The following is a 17423-nucleotide window of genomic DNA, read 5'->3' as shown; positions in this document are numbered from 1 at the left end:
AAATAGAGAATAATTTGTCTTTTTTTGATTGAAGGCAATTCTTTATTCTGTCAGCTTGTAGACACTGTAATAAAATGGAGAAGGTGGATATAATTGGGTAACATAGTTGGATTTAATTTACCTTTAATTAAGCAAAATTGGAAAAGAACCTGGGAAATCAGTATAAAGGAATTTCTGTAAACCACTGTCGTAGGATCTTATTCTCTTCACATAATCACAGCTATAAATCTTTGCAATGATTGTCCAAGGGCTATAAGAAGCTGTCCAGAAACTACTGCTGTGGTATACCGTCTATTTAACACATACAGACCTTCAGAGTCAGCTTTTGCTAACAAGGCATGAACATTTAACAAGCTACACCTAAAGACTGGCTGTGGTTGTATTTGTGAAGCCTTTGGACTTTTTCATGAAGTCAGATACTATAAGAAAGTTTTTCAACAGTGGAGTGTTTTTGTTTTGTTTTTGTTTTGTTGGTGGGTTCATTTTTGCTATTTGGTTTGAGTGTTTAAGACATTTTAAAAGAAAATGAGCTTTGTTTTCCTTCCCCTCCCCCATTTAAAATGCCATTGGGTGCTCCTGAAAATGTCTTTAAAAGTGATGGCTTGGAGTCTCAGTTGTGCCCAGCAGATACTGGGATCAGGTGAGTGTGCGTGTGTGTGGCTGCAAAGGAGATGTTTGTGGCTCCCTGTTTCAGTTCTACAGCAGCTCTGACATAGTTTGCACCATTAGATGACACTAGTGAAGTATAGGCAGAGTGCAGTCGTGCTGTGGGCCATGGTCCCAACATACCCCCTGTGCCAAAAGCTGCAAGGTGGGTGGCATAGGGATCACTCAATCAGCTTGGGGCTGTTCTGTGCTATGGAAATGACCAGCGGGAAAGATCTTCTGCCTTTCTCGTCTCTTTGCAATGCCTAGAGGAGCAGAACAAAGGAGTTGATTGAAATAAGGAATCTGGCTCAATCTGCATAGTATATAAACATATCCATGTATTCAAACTTCTGCATTCTGTGTTTGACTTTCTACTTTGTTTTATTAGCACTGCGCGTAAGAACATTATTGGCTAGGTTTGTTCTTTATGTAGCACCTTGTTACAGATGGGCCTTGTGAACTCAGGCACATACAGAACAAAAAACAAGAGTGGAATGAATCACCTGCCCAGCCTGAAGGCACAAAGAGGTGCCGGAGTGACATGTAGGTGTTATAACTGGAAGACAATAAAGAAAAGGTAGAGTTTTAGCGATCTGAAGCAAAGGGAAAGTGTTTTGCCATAGTTAATTGATCATGAGGCTGTTACATGGAAAGGGGTTGTCACATGAAAGAAGGCAAAAGTTGGGAATGGGAAGAGAAGATAGGAGGAACAGTATGGAGAGAAAGTTGAGTGAATTGTAGAGAACAGGACTTGGTGTAGGAGGAATGAGGTCTGAGATGTGGAGGAGTACTATGTAAATAAGAAAGAGACTGTGTAATTTAAGTGTGGCCAATCGCTCATGCACCAATTGAATATTAATCCTCTTTATCGAATATTAATCTTGAATAGTAATCTTGTTTATCCAAACTGGTCTACCATGGAACTACTTTCCAGCAGATATGAGAGTAATAGGTTGGCAGAATTAAGGTACTGATAAGAGAGCATCCAAAGATATGATGGTTTGTTTTATTTTGATTAAATTAACTGAAATTTGCATACAGCCCATGGCATGGTCACGAGTTTCCTTGCTGCCCCACTATTTAAATATTTAGAGTCAAATTCTGATTTCAGTTACACTGATGTAGAACAGGCACGACTCCACAGATGTCAGCGAAGTCATTCCTGTTTTACAACACTGTGAGTTCAGAATCTGGCCATTATTATTCCTATAGTGCTTTAGCTCCTCAGAGCAGCACTTATATCAATGAATGAATCCCAATGACATTTCTATAGGGTGTGGATTATTGTTGCCATTTTACATATGGGCAGATAGTGGCACAAAAAGATACAATTATTTCACCTAAACCATACAGCAAATCAGTGGCAGACCCAGCACTAGACTACATTAGTCCTATGATCAAATCTTTCAACATATTTGCTGAGCTGCCTGTTACCTCTGTTTTAATGTTTTTGTAAAAAAAAGATCAATACTAGAAATACTTTTTCTCCAAACAGTCGATCCATGAGTGGATCTGCAGGATCAGAAATGTCACTGGCTTCATTATTAATTTCTAGGAAAGGTATTATAGGATGGTTGTCCAGCCACCACAATGATGTCAGCATTCAAGACTTACCTAAAAACTGTGGAATTCACCCTAGGACAGAGGGAGGGCTCATTCAAAAAATCTTCTGGCATGCGCTCATCAAAAAACGGGAGGAGCTGTCCACCCAAAATGTAGCCTTTTGAGCACAAAATTGGAAACCAAAATGTTTTTATTAGAAAAGGCCACCACAATGCCTCATGGGAGTTGTAGTCTGCCTGGGGATCTCAACCCCATAGAGAAGAAAGGAGGGTATGGTGTACTTGAATGACAACCTCCATGAGGCACCACAGTGACATTTCCTAATCAAAATAGTTTGTTTTTCGGCCAAACTATTTTGGGTTATACTGTAGGGGAAAGAAAAGAAAGGAAATTTTGTGTGGAAAGAAGATGCTTTTTTTAACACACACACACCATAGCTTTCCAGGAAAATCTTTGACTAGCTCTACTTTTGACATTTCAGCTTCACATTTGTCCTCTGCAAAAGGGTTGTGTGTGTGTAGCAGCAGGGGAGGGCTACACACCCCACTAAATGTGGGAGGTGAATGCATGCAGGGGGTGACATTGAGGCTGGTTCCAGGGTAAGCCAGAGAATATGTCACTGAATTCACACTTATGCAGATCCAGTGGCTAAATGCCCTACTCAGTTGGTTCGCAGGGCGGAGGTGGGGGCGGGGGGGATGAATAGCTATCAGCTAGAAGCTGTAGAGAAGAGGCCCTTCGTTCCTTTGCCTTGGCCTCAGTTTGGGAAGATGGATTTCACTCCTAACAGTTGTGCAAGTAACAGTCCTAAAGCCTCACATCATTGAAGTAAATTTCAGTCTCAGTGAATAGTCAAATATTTTATTCCAGCCAATCTCTAGATTCTAAACAATGAGTCTGGTTTTCCTCTCACTTATATCAGTTTTACCCTGGCATAACTCCATTGACTTTGCAGTGCTTTACACCACCATAAGTGAGACCAGCATTAGGCACTTTATAGTTAATATTTTAGATCGGAACGAGATCACAGTTCATTAAATCCTAATATTCTTTCAAATTAACTGTGTTTTGTCCCTGTTGCATAATTACGTAGTAAATTACAATATGTAATGTATCAAGCCTCAGATTAGCTCACAAACCTGTTTAATGGATGGATATTTTGTTTCCACTGTCTAGCATGTATCAGCTGAAATCAAATATAGTAGGATCCTATTGTTCTGCATTCAGAATTCATATCTACTAGATAAAGTAGAAGAACTACATCAGCTGCAACAAAGATATTGAATAACTTTAGATCTAATTATTCATCATTGCCAGGATCCTTGGATGCCAAAAAGGTAATTTGGTAAAGTTTCAAATATAGTATTTACCGACTACATGCTAAAAAGTGAAAAACCACTGATTGAATTCATGGAAGCCACCTGATACTAATGTACTGATTATTTGTGGATTTGCTGAAGCATTCAGCAGTAGATGCTGTCTCCGTGGAGTCAGACAGTTCAAGAAAAAATGGAGACAAAGAGGGCTGCTAAGCTAGTACTGGAGGATCTGATCCCAAACATTTCAATTGTTTTTTTTTTATTTAAATATTAAGTTGAAAAACAAAGTGTCCTGTAAAACACCCATTCACTTCAATGGGAACAGCATGAGAACCATAACGAAAAAATGTGCCTAATTCTGTTCTCAGTTCCACTGGCATAAATCTGGAATAATACATTGACTTAAGAGGATTTAGTCCACAGAGTAGAATCTGTCCCCAGATCCTGTAACTAGTATAAGTGATAGGAGAATCAACACCAATAGCAGTGAAAGCAGATATATCAGGAAAGGGTTAGCCATCTCAATGGTCAAATTAAATATCACACAAATAAAGCTAATTAGGTCCTCATTCAGATTGTATGGGTTTATGAGCCCTAGCAGGCAGATCATGCTATTTGTATCATATTTCACTTGACCCTTTCCTAACATTTTAATCTTTCTGGGCTGCAGTTCCACATGTGTAAAGTGGAGATGTAATAATATTCCCTTTCTCTAGCTATAATGGGTCTTGTCTATTTTAACCGAAAGGTTTTTGGGGCAGGGACTTTCTCTTACTATGTGTATGTACAGTGCCCAGCCCAAGGTCCATGTCTCAGTAAGTACCATTATAATAACAATAATTATTCACCTAAAAGCTACATTAAAAGAACATTATGAAGGTAGTCAAGTCAAGCACTCAAAAGTTAGGAAATGCCAGAATTAAAGTTACCTCTGCGACCTTCATTTCGGTCCCATTGGGAGTATGAATTATGGTGTAGTCTTTAATTACATGACCACATATTATTTTTTCCACAGGACACCTCAGTCTCTTCCTACAACCTACTGGTCCCCAGTTCCCCTCCCTGACTCCCAGTTTCAGTCTCCTTGTCCAGCCAGTTACAGCCTTCCCACCCACCCCAATTCCCAGTTTCCTTCTCTCGCCACTTGCTAACCTCCCATCCCAGTCTCCCTTCGTCCTTCTCCTTGCTCCAGTCTGCTCCCCTGCCACCTTCCTTCAGGTCTTGTCTCTTCTCCCTTCAAACCCAGCAATTTTGTCCTCCACATTGCCTGAGCTCATGGGGAGTGGTGGGAGCGTGGTCATAGACAGCATATGTTAGACATTCTTCCTGCTCTTAATTCAGGGGCCCAGAGCCAGCACAGACTGCAACAGCCTAGACCTGCAATTACAGGGAAACTCTTGCTCAGCTGCAGGCTGGAGCATGTCCAGTGCAGATGGAAAATGTAGGGAATTTAGCTCTTAAAATCTAAGGATCCTCATCTGAGAATGTGCACAGTACAATTTTTCAAGGGCTTATAGCTTGGTCAGATTTGGGTAGATTTTCACAAGGACAGCAAAAGTCATACCCCCGACAAAGTCAACCACCTCCTCCAAATTTTTCAAGTCACTTCACCAAAGCATGGGAGCACTAAAGTTTTTCAAATAAATGATCACCACGATTTTTGAACATGGCAAAAACAATGCATTCTCCCTTAACCTTATTCTCAGAAATTGCTGAATAACAAATAACAACAATAATAATAATAGTCGGCCTGAGGCAGAGACCTGATATGGAAAATTTCAGCCTAAATGCTTGAAGTTTGGCAAAATTATAAGTGACTAAAAACAGGATCTTATAATAGGAAGTGTCAGGGAATATTAACAACAGGTGATGCTACCAACCCTTCCAATAATACCAGAAGTTTAACTTAATACCATTGAAACATGCTTCACTATCCTTCTTGGGCCTAATTCTGCGGTCAGTGGGAAGTTTATTTTGAGTTAAAAATGCGGGAATGTCTTCAGTCACTCTGAACTGGCTTGTCAGGGGATGGATCACTTGATGATTATCTGTTCTGTTTATTCCCTCTGGGGCACCTGGGATTGGCCATTGTCGGAAGACAGGATACTGAGCTAGATGGACCCTTGGTCTGACCCAGTATGGCCGTTTTTATGTCCCTCTCTTATGGGAAATCAGCAACTAAGGACTGGGGAAGTTTATCTTGCAGAGATTCCTTTGAATTTCTCCCCCACATTGGCATGGCAGGTTGGCCACCTTTAGAAATATTAGTGGATTCATCCTGTGGTTACTCCAAAATCTTACTGAGTTTGAAGGCTACTGCTGGAGGCCCAAGCCATCTAAGAACCTGTATGCTGTCTCCAGAGCTCTTTGCTCTTCTAGATCCTTATAGTGCCGCTCCAATGGAGCCACACAGCTGCTGTTGCCTCCAGAGTATCCCAGTAAAAGGCTGGACAGAAGTTCATACAGGCATACGTTTTCTGTGGGGCAATGAGGACATGGTGTCATAGTGATGGCTGACTTCTGCATGGATTGGAGGATGTCCATGTGCAATGGCTGTGGAGCAACAAGAGACAATATCCATCCCTGTTTCTGAAAAGTTAGGAATTTAGAGGTTGTATTTTGATGACTGGAAGGCACCCCTATTTCTTCCATTCCATTATAGCAGAACTAATGAGAATGATGTAAAATTTTATATCTATATAAATTTTTTCTAAAGTAGAAAAAAATGGGTAGAACATTTTGGCAAGAACAAAAACAATAATTTTCATCAAAATTTGCTATGGAAATTTCTGAGTGTTCAGCCAAAAACCTGAAAACCAAAAAAAATCAGCTAAAATCTTTTGTTTTTTTGACAGAAATGTTTTGAAGAAAAAGTGAACATTTCTATGGAAATAGGAGGCAATTTTTACATCTTCCCCCCAAAAATGTTGAGTCATAACTCCAATTTTCTGTCAAAAAACAGTTTTGATGGATACTTTTTGACCATTTCTAATATATCTATATTGGAAGGGGGGAGAAAATGAAGGCAATGAAGCTTAAACAAGGTGAATTCCCTGGATCTCTCAATACCCATGAAATTTAGACAGTGCTGCATGTACATTTTTTGCTCTGTGGATAAAAAACCCTCAATCTTCACTATTTTCATTTAATGCACACCATTTTGGGTTGAAAAAGATAATTTTAAGATCCAAATTCAGATCTCAGTTCACTGCTGTGAATAAAAAGAAGCTACATTTTGGATAAAATTTGCAAAAGTGACTTAGTGAAAATGAGTGACACATAGGTGTGATGTCCTGTCCCTTTAAATGTTTGAGCACTCCCCTTGTCCCATGAAAAGCTTTACCTTTGTGTTACGTTCCATGTTGTAACCAGAACAATAGGTGTTTTCCATGGCAGCTTAATGAGCTGCTTTGTGTCTGTATATCCTTCTCTGCTGGGTCCAGATATAATATTTGATGGTGATGGAATTCTGTCCCACCCATGCCCAGTGCTGCATCTGCCTCAATAAGAAGAAGAAAAAGTAAGCCAATAATAGTACAAAAAAGAGGAGGTAGAGGCACAAGGTGACAGACTGATGCTTTTGCTGTTGGAATAGTATGAACCAGCCAGCTAGAGAGGGGGAATTGGCAATTAAAAACAGAATAAAGGAATAGATTAGTGCCTGGGGGGAGCTACTGCAAACAAATAAGTAATGGGAAACGCAAGCAGCCATTTTGACTGACCACAAGCAAACTGGCAGAAAAATAAGTTTAGCCTGCACTGAGGGTCTGTAGCCAGACGAGGGAGCCCAGGTACAGCCAAAGGAAGATGTCTGCAGTACTGGCACACAGCCAGAAGAGGCAGATCAAGGACAGATAGGGCAGTAATAACAAATAGTATACCTGTGGCAGAGGAGATGGCCAGGAGGTCTACAGGCCAACAGGAGAGCAGAGAAAATGGCAACTTTTGTGGGAAATGTTGGTGAATTCAACGACAACCGTGAATCATGGGTGGTGTACCTAAAATGTTTTGAGCAATTTGTAACTGCAACACCATTCCAGATAGACGAGTTTCAACCTTGCTGACAATGATGAGTCCAAAAGCATATGGACTGCCATGTGATCTATTGTCTCCAACTGTGACACGTACACCACAATTACTGCAGCAGTGCAGGGATGTTTTTCTCCTGTCCCATCAATGACAGCAGAATCATATCGGGTTCATCAGCAACGTGGGAAGCGGAGAATCAGTAGCACAGTTTGTTGCTGCTCTAAGGAACTTGTCAGAGCACTATCAGTTTGGACAAACCTTAAGCGATGCCCTGTGATCCTATTAGTCTCTGGATTACACAGTGATCAGGCCCAGAAGAAGTTACTGTATCAGTGCTTACATTCACGAAGTCTGTTGAAGTAGCAGTTGCAATGGACACCACAGAGAAGGATTTTTTGAAATTTAGCGTGAACCAAGAAATTCACCTCATGAATTGATGAGACAGAGGACCACGGAAACATAAGGAATTTCCATGTCGCCATTGTGCACAGATTACTCACACTGAGAAAGATTGCTAAACTTGCTAGATCATTTGCAGAAAGTGTCAGAAGAAAGGACGCATCACCATGACCTGTCACACAGTTCCGTGACCAGCAACAGTGTATCAGTTCATCCAAGAAGACACCTATGAAGATGGAACCTAAGCAAGGATGGAAGTTGGGAAATCATAATATGGAAAAATAAAGGGCTTTAGTGACACTGACCAAGATCCAGCATGACACGTATTATCTCAATATGGAGTTACGTGGCATCTGGGTTAATCCCTTAATCAAAGGAGTTCCTACAGGAATGGAGCTTGATACTGGAGCTGCCATTTCACTGAGTTTGCCTCTACCTGTCACCAGACTTTGTCACAAGTTCCTTTGGAAGAAACCTCCACAGTTTTCAAGACTTATACCAGGGAAAAATTAGACCCAGAAGGGATACTCCAGTTGAAAATGCAGATAGATGGACAATCACTGGCTTTATCCTTGAATGTGATTTAAGCAAAGTTTTGGCACTATTATTTGGCAGATCTTGGCTTGAGAAACTCAGGATGAATTGGACCAACATGAAGGCAAGCACAGAAACACCTTGAAATCTTCAAGACATACTGGACAGACACTCCAAGGTTTTGAAAAACAGCTTGGACAGATGAACAATTTGTCAGTGAAGCTCACAGCTCACTGTTCAATCTGACAACCATCCAAAATACTGCAAGCTCTGAGTTGTGTCTTACTCTCTGAAGCCTCTGGTGGAAGTTGATTTGACCATTTAGTGAATATTGGAGTCCTGTCACCAGTTTCACACAGTGAGTGGCCTACTCCCATTGTACCAGTGATCAAGAAGGATGTCTCATCTGAATTTGTGGAGATTTCAAAGTAACACTGAATCCAATTTTATGTGCAGATCAATATCCATTACCTCATATTGCTATTGTTAGTGGAGGACAGTAAATTGGATTTGCTCAGTGCATACCTACAAATGGAGATTGATCTGGCATCTCACAAATATCTCACAATCAACACACAAAAAGCTTTATTTTATTACAACAGGTTGCCTTTTGTTATCATATTGGCACCTGCCCTGTTTCAGAAAGCCAAGTATGAGATCCTGAAGGGACTGAATGAAGTCCAGTGCTATTTGGATAACATCCTTATTACAGGAAAGGATCAAGAGCAGTGTTTCTCAAACTGGGATCACCGCTTGTATAGGGAAAGCCGCTGGTGGGCCGGGCTGGTTTGTTTACCTGCCCCGTCCACAGGTCCTTCGGCTGAACATCTTGGACATGTAATTGATGCCAAGGGCTTAAAGAAATTGCCAGAGAAAGAAAGGGCACTGAAGCACTATCATTAGAGAAGTGTCATAGTTAGATTCATTCCTAGGATTGCTTAACTACCATGGCACATTTCTGCCTAAATTGGCAACAGTAGTAGCATCTTTACATGAACTATTATGAACAAAGAAACAATGGAAATGGTCTAAGCGTGTGAGTGTGCATTTAAGGAAGCAAATAAATGTTTGAGCTTGGCCAAAGTTCTTAAGCACTTTGATTCTTCACCACCCATACAGTTCTCTTGTGATGCTTCACCATATGGAGTGGGTGCAGTTTTTTCCCACATTTTTTCTAATAACATGGAGAAACCAATTGCCTTTGCATCATGAACACTCACTACTCCCGAGAAGAACTATGTGCAAATAGCGCTAAAAGCTTCTCATTCTATCTTTGGAATTTGAAAGTTCCATACCTATCTGTATGGAAGACTTTTTACCTTCCTAATGGATCATCTTCTGTTGATTTCAGTTTTTGGACTGAAACATGGAATTCTGTCATTAGCTGCTATTCATATGCAACGTGGGGAATTGCTACTTTCAGCTCATTCCTGTACTATTCAATTTCCTAAAGGGACTCAGCAGGGCAATGCTGATGGGCTGTCACACCTGCCATGCCCAAGCTCCTGTCAACCAAAGAAACTTGGTACAAAGTGTTCTTGTCTCAATTTGATGGCTAGATAACCCATCATTAATATAGACATCAACAAAGAAACTGCTACGGATGATGTGCTTTCTCTTGTGAAGGGAATGGTACTACAGAGTACAGTGTTGAATCAAAAGAATCCCCAGTCTACACAATTCATGTCTTGTCAATATTATCTATCTACCTTATGGGGAATGTGAGTGATCATTCCAAAACCACTTCAATCTTAGGTTTTGAAAGTGTTTCACAAAGGTCATTTTGGCATTGTAAGGATGAAGACCATAGCCTAGAGTCATATCTGGTGGCAGGGGATATTGAGAAGAAGACAAAGTATAATAGTAATGTTAGCAAATTCAGCATGATCCTGGCACAGCCCATCTAGATCTTTGGTCGTGGTCTCAAACTCCTTGAATATGTATTCACATGGACTTTGTTGGGCCTTTAGAAGGTTATATATTTTTGGTTGTAGTTGATGCCCATTCAAAATGACCAGAAGTTTTCATCTACCAAGACCATTCAACATCTTTGTACCATGTTTTAGCCAGTTTGGTTTACCATTACAGTTGATCTCAATTCCGTTCTGAAGAATTTCACAGCTTCAAATGGAATTCAGCATATATGCAAAGCTCCTTACCATCCTGCTACAAATGGACTAGTGGAATGCTTTGTACAAATATTTAAGCATATCTTGAGAGCTAACAAGTCTATTTGGAGTCATCAGCAGAAACTGGACAATTTCTTGCTTGTCTACAGAAGCACACCACTTGCTACTACCAAGAGGTCACCTGCAACCCTTTTCCTGAAGTGATCTTTACATACTTGTTGGGACCTGCTCCATTCTGATGTTGCCTCACACGTAGCTAAATCCTAAACTATGCAATTGATTGACAATGTGAGATTTGTCATCATTCTTTTCATGTAGGAGACTTAGTGTGGACTCACAGCTACAGTTTTGGAGTGAAATTTGTACCTGGAGAACTTGTAAAATGCACGGCACCTGTTTTGTTTTTGGTAAAATTATTCAACGGTATTTTATGGAAATGACATATAGAACATTGCAGCCTCAGTGAATATGAGAGTCCAGGGAAGTTCCAGTTGGACTTTCAGATCCTCTGATTGAACATCCTTCTGTTACAACTCCTAATTTTGATGACTTGTTGGGAGAAACTTTGGAACCAGAGCCAGCTGATTCCTTCCCACCAACTGTTCCTGTTGTTCAGCATGCTGTACACCACCATTACTATGTCATCCCAAGGGATTGTGAAAACCAGTGGTGTCCCTGAATTTATAAATTGTTTAGTTAGTGAATTGCTATTCCAGGGCATAATAATCCCTTGCAATTTGAGAGTCTGGTGTAGTCCACCCACAATTTTTAGTTAGGTTATATAGTGTTTCATGTTAGCCATATAAACGATAATGTATACGTATTTGGGATGTTTGTTAAAGTAGGATGGAGAAATGTGAGGTCCTATCCCTTTAAATCTGTGAGCACCCCTCTCTCCCCGGTGAAAAGTCTCAGTTTCATGTTGTTTTCAGTTTTGCAGCCAGAACAATAAACATTTCCACAGCAGCTAGGTGTGCTTAAATGAGCTGCTCTGTGTGTGTGTATCTGCTGGATCCAGATATAACAATAGGCTCCTGAATTATTTAGATGCTTTAGAAAAATATACCCACTGTGAGTGGTTAATCTATATAAGAAGAGTCTAGGATTGTCCCTCTGTCTTTGTGTCACTCTGAAGTTCTAGAATATCTGTTGAGTCAGTGTAAAGCAATGGAAACAACTACCGGCATGGCTGAGAGCTTTTTTTGTTTAGAAAATCACCGGGTTCAATCATAACTGGATTTTGCAGTCTTTTACCATCCATTTTTAAAAAGTTTCAGCCATTTTGGCTTTACAAATTATACCCGTGTGACAGTTATGCATGTATTTATGCCATGCCAACAGTCCCAGACCATTATGATATCAGCGGGAGCTCAACCAATCACTACTTTTACTCTACAGCTAATTTGTATGCAACAATTTCATTGGTTGTATGAGGGAGACTGCACAGATGGTGGATTAATTGGCCCAGTGGCTACAGTATTTCAGAATAGCCCACACAACACAACCATCACACTGTGTGACAACAAGGACTTTCATCTACTACTGACACAATAGTAACTTTTTCTTTATAGGATATCCTTTCCCTGCAAAGCACTGTCCCAGTCAACGTAAACATTGATGGGTGCTTGTTCATAGTGCAGCTAAGCTGAACAATGTACTATATGAGCAAATAACATGCTTTATTAAGCCATTTGATACATTTCCAAGTGAGTCTCAGAGGGAAACTAATGAGATATGAATGCATAATTGGCTAAAAAATCAAACACTGAGAGTAATTGTTCATGGTTTACTGTCAAATTGGGAGGAGTTGTCAAATGGGGCCTCCCTGGGGTCCAATCAGTGTGTAATAATATTCCATATTTTCATTAACGATTTTGAGGCTGGAATAAAGAGCACAGTGGTCAGAGCTGGGAAGTGGGAAGTGGTCCATACATTGCATAAAATTCAAATCAGATAAGGTGCAACGTTCTATACTGATTTACACTCATTGAATTAACTAAAGGGCACATTAATGCAGAACACGGCCCGGAATCGATAAACCAAGGAGATGGGAGAATAAAAATAATCAAAATCAGATTCAATATATGTGAAGTATTTTCCATAGAAAGGAATAATCAAGGGCTTAATATAGGGCCAGATTCTGGCTTTGCCTTGTGCCGGTGCACAAAGGGACAGGAGGAAAGGTCACAGGACCTTCACATTACAGCCTTCACGGTGGGGAGCAAGTATCTCAGTTCTTATGCTCACTTGGGTAAGATCCAAAGCCCAATAAAGTATATAAAATGAGTCTTTCCATTGATTTCAATGGGCTTTGGATGAAGCCTTTTGAGCACAAGTACTGGAGCTGTCAAAGTGCTACCGGTGCCACAAGACACCCCAAAGCATTTGCGAAAGAAAGATAGGGAAAGTTGTATTTGTTTAAAGTTTGCTAGCTGTGTGGAGTCGGATGAGGCAAAAAATTATCACAATTGTATAGCACAAAGTGATGCATAATCTTCTTGTAGGTGCACACTCTTTTTGTGTCCCTGCTCGGGGAATGAATGAGACTGCAGGCTGCCTAGCTAGCCACATCACCCTCCCCTTGCGCAGCTACTCTCCTGTGCCTGCTTCATCCTACCCGGGGCCTGAGGAAGGGAGTAATTGTCCCCCTTCCCCCCTTTATTACTGTTCTGCTTCCACATGGAGCCATGCGGAGATATGCTGAAGGGCTGTGTTACCTCCTGCTTCAGCCTGGTCCTTGTAAAAGGGAGGCTTCAGGCGCAGAGCTGCCCCTTTTAAGCCCTGCATTCCTAGGGCATGAGTCAGCGACCACACTGACCTTTTTTCAGCATTCATCTCCCTTCCTGCCCCTCAGCCATAAAGCACTGTTCCCTTCATTCAACCCACCAACCAAATATATCCCTGTGCTTAAAGGTGCAGGGCGGTCACCGCTCAGTAGCCACATGGCTGCCTAATCAGCTTTAGCTGATTACCAGTGGCTGTGCCTGACAATTCTTATTATGATTTTTCATGATGATTAAGACCAAGGGGAAAATGGTAAACCTATACATACATTGAACTCCCACTGAATTCGTTCCTTAGTGGTGTTCTGCTTTGGAAGCCTGTATCTCTTAGGCTAGGACATAGTGAAATGAAATCTGTGAGTGGGTGAGACCAACAGCACTGAGCCCTGCTTATGGTCTTTCAGCATTTATTAACTGGGGCAGTTTTCAGACCCTATGTAATATCATAAAACAACATTTTTAAGACATTGCCAACTCCTTACCCTAGCTTTTTTCATCCCATGCTGCTCTGTACTGCGAAACTGACAAATTGCAGCACTAAACTGGAGATGATAGGTGCCAAATTCAGGAGCCTCATTAAAAAGGGGAGGGAGGACCACCTTGGCCCTTATGTAGTGTCTTATATACAGAGATTTCAAAGTGTTCCATAAAAGTGGGCATTGTTTTCTCCATTCACCTTGTTAGAACATAACCTTGACTTTGTGGGTGCTCAGTGTTTCACAGGAGGTGCTCAGGGCCTTGCAGCATGAGGCCCTTATTTTGTAAGTAAAATATTTAACGACGGTTATTGGTTTTAACATGCAGATTTTGAGGAAATCCTTAAATTTAGGCAGAAGGATGATATCAACTTTTTCCTGCCTATAGCTCTGATCCTAAAATTCCTACTCACACAAATAATCTGTACTCACCTGAATACGCCCATTGACTAATGGCAGTAATCGCATCAGAAAGAGTCACTCATGGGGATGTGTGTTGCAGGATTAGACTTCTGCAGAGTAGTTTTTCTTGACTGATCAAATGGTGGTTGTCCAGATCTGAGCATAGGTGTGACTTCTTGGTTCCCTGGAACTGACATAAAGACTAGCAAATCTAAGTCTTTTTTGCTAATTCATTCACTTCACCAGTACTCCTAATTTCACAAAGATCTTTTGTTAATACACAGTACACTGTTTCTATTTCAAAACTTTTATGGTGAAATCCATAAAGTTCTTGCTCGTCTGATTTAATTAAAAACCCAAACATCAGGCCACAATAATGTACCTGCTGGCATACTTAGTTTTGAATAAATTTGGGATGAGTTTCATGGAAAGCTTGGTAAAATTCCAAGAGAATTGAAGCTGATTTATGGTTTCACGTGTCAGTCATGTGAAAACTGGTACTTTTGAATTGTTTCAATCCAAAAACAGACACAATTCATCTTTATATCTGTCATAGCAGGAAGGGAGACAAAGGTTTGTCTCCCTTCCTGCTATGACAGATATAAAGATGATGAGTCAGAATAAATGGTAATGTCACTAATGAGATTGCATCATGCAGTGAAGCCATTTCCAGAGTTAAGGGTATCCATGCTGAAAATGGGTTGCTTCATTTGGAAGGCCTTTCACTAGCATTAACATTTCATGATCCTCTGGGGAAAGAGACATCCAAAGACGCAAGACAAAAGTAATTTCAACAGAGAAACTGTACTGTATGAGAGAAGGGTCTGATTTCTGTGCTGACAATTGAAATGTTTTATGTCAGTCTCAACATCAGAAGCCATAGTCTTCACCAAAAGAGAAGGATGTTCCCTCCTTTCTCAATTTTGTCCTCTTTGTTTAGAACACACTCCATAGACTTAGTCCAGTCTACGTCATGTACCGTCACTCTTTCTCTCTCTTCCTTCATTTACCTAGCACTGGTGTCCTTTTTCTCTTATCCTATGGTCTCATCGCAGTTGGTATGACATCTTTCTCTGATACAGCTCTTGTCTTTTTGAATCCTTCAGCAATGGTCCTTGCTTTTTTGAAATCTCATCAGAAAACTTTTCTTTTCAGTGTTTATACAGCTCCTAGCACAGTGGGGTCTGGGTCCATGATGAGGGTTCCTGGGGACTACAGCAATACAGATAAATAATTCATAATAATAGTGATTTTTGTTTTTCCTTACCCATGCCACTCTCTAGTTCTATGCAGTGTTATTGTAGCCATGTCAGCTCCAGGAAGTTAGAAAGACAAGCTGGGTGAGGTAATACCTTTTATTGGACCAATTTCTGTCTCCTGCACTGACAGAAGTCAGTCCAATAAAAGATGGCTTCTATTTCCAGCTTTGCCACTGACTTGAGTAAGACATTTCATCTCTCTGAACCTGTTTCCCCTCACATCCTTGGTCTGTCTTGTCTACATAAACCATAAGCTTTTCAGAGGGCAGGGACTGTCTCTCATTGAGTGTGTGTACAGCACCTAGCACGGTGGAACCTCATGCTCAGTTGGTGCTTCTAGGATCTACTGTAATACCAATACGAAGGACACCATTTTGGAGGAAGTGCCATCCCTGAGATTTGATGTATACTGTGCACTGATCATTTGTTTTAATCAAAGATCCCATAGCACATTTTGTACAAGTCAGGTGATAATTTCAACTCAAGTAATTGCTTTTTGCCTCCTTACATTCCCTCTGTCATTTCAGTTGGATACACTAATCTTCATCTTCTGTCTTAAGTTCTTATCTACTAGTGCTGTGCACTGCAAACACTTGCCATACTTCACTTCCCTGGCCAATGAAGTGACCCCTTCGTATAGCTTGTATTTCAGTTTGTAAAGCACTTCAGTATATTTTAGGATTAAAGGCCTCATAGACTCATAGACTCATAGACTTTAAGGTCAGAAGGGACCATTATGATCATCTGGTCTGAACCCCTGCATGCTGCAGGCCACATGACCCTTCCCTGGACTCTGTCATTGAAGTCCCCAATCCTGTGTTTTAGTGACCTCAATCGGCAGAGACCCTCCTGCTAGTGATCCCTGCCCCATGCTGCGGAGGAAGGCGAAAAACCTCCAGAGGCTCAGCCAATCTACCCTGGAGGAAAATTCCTTCCCGACCCCAAATATGGCGATCAGTACTACCCCGAGCATGTAGGCAAGAGTCTCTAGCCTGGCCCTTGTTGGCCATTATGCTATTTACGTACCATTGCTTGGTTTTCCTCGGCTACTATGTTTTACCATTAAACCATTCCCTCCATAAACTTATCTAACTTAATCTTAAAACCAGACAGGTCCGTCACCCCCACCGTTTCCCTCGGAAGGCCGTTCCAATATTTCACCCCTCTGACGTATGTAATGGTATTAATAAATGGACTACTTTTTAATATAATTTAATATAATCTACTGTAACTGCACAAGCTGATAGAAATATATGAACAATATTTTATGGATAATTTTTAATGAGCACAGCAAATTAGAGATACCCTAAATATATAACAAAATATAAAATCTAAAATAAAATACTAAAATGTTTCATTCACTCCTTAGCTCTTTGGGGAAAGGTATTTTCATCAGTGCCTCATTTCTCAACTGTTGAGGTCAGTGATTAACATTAGCATAAAGTAAAAATTCTTAATGGCCATCAGTTGCCATGTAAGGTATCAGGGCTTTGCTTATTATATGTGACACAGAAGGAGGAAGTAACACAACCTGCATTTTATTACCTTGAATCAGACACAAAGGGTTTTCAAAACTTCAAATCCAACTGAAAGCAGCTGTTGGGAAATATCATTACATTATACCTTAAGCTACAAAAACCAATTTAATGGTGACATTTTATTTTATTCAGATGGTCCCCTCTTTTATTCTGTCTAAATGGACGAAGCCCGTGGAAATTGTATCTGGATGAAATCACCAGAAGGTGAAGGGCCCATGACTAAAAACATTCTTTAAAGATTATACAGGATAACAGTCAAATGGAATAGCAGCACTAACAAGAGCAAAGGTCTCCTTAGCTACAGGAAGTCATATTACATCATTTAGCCTTATATATAAGAACAC

The 17423-nt window shown here is 40.6% G+C and overlaps 1 long non-coding RNA gene across 1 annotated transcript; it reads right to left on the bottom strand.

Annotated features, from left to right (window-relative positions):
• Window positions 1-800: 800 nt before the first annotated feature.
• Window positions 801-14455, bottom strand: LOC117874887. The gene is made up of 3 exons (XR_004645102.1): window positions 14313-14455; window positions 6874-7030; window positions 801-911 (listed from the first exon to the last, which is right to left on the bottom strand). It is a non-coding gene; the product is annotated as an uncharacterized LOC117874887 (long non-coding RNA).
• Window positions 14456-17423: the final 2968 nt, after the last annotated feature.

This window comes from Trachemys scripta, chromosome 1 (genome assembly GCF_013100865.1).
Source record: "Trachemys scripta elegans isolate TJP31775 chromosome 1, CAS_Tse_1.0, whole genome shotgun sequence".
Classification (NCBI taxonomy): Eukaryota; Metazoa; Chordata; order Testudines; family Emydidae; genus Trachemys; species Trachemys scripta.
Note: the sequence above shows the minus strand (reverse complement) of the source record. Positions and strands in the feature narration are given on the sequence as shown.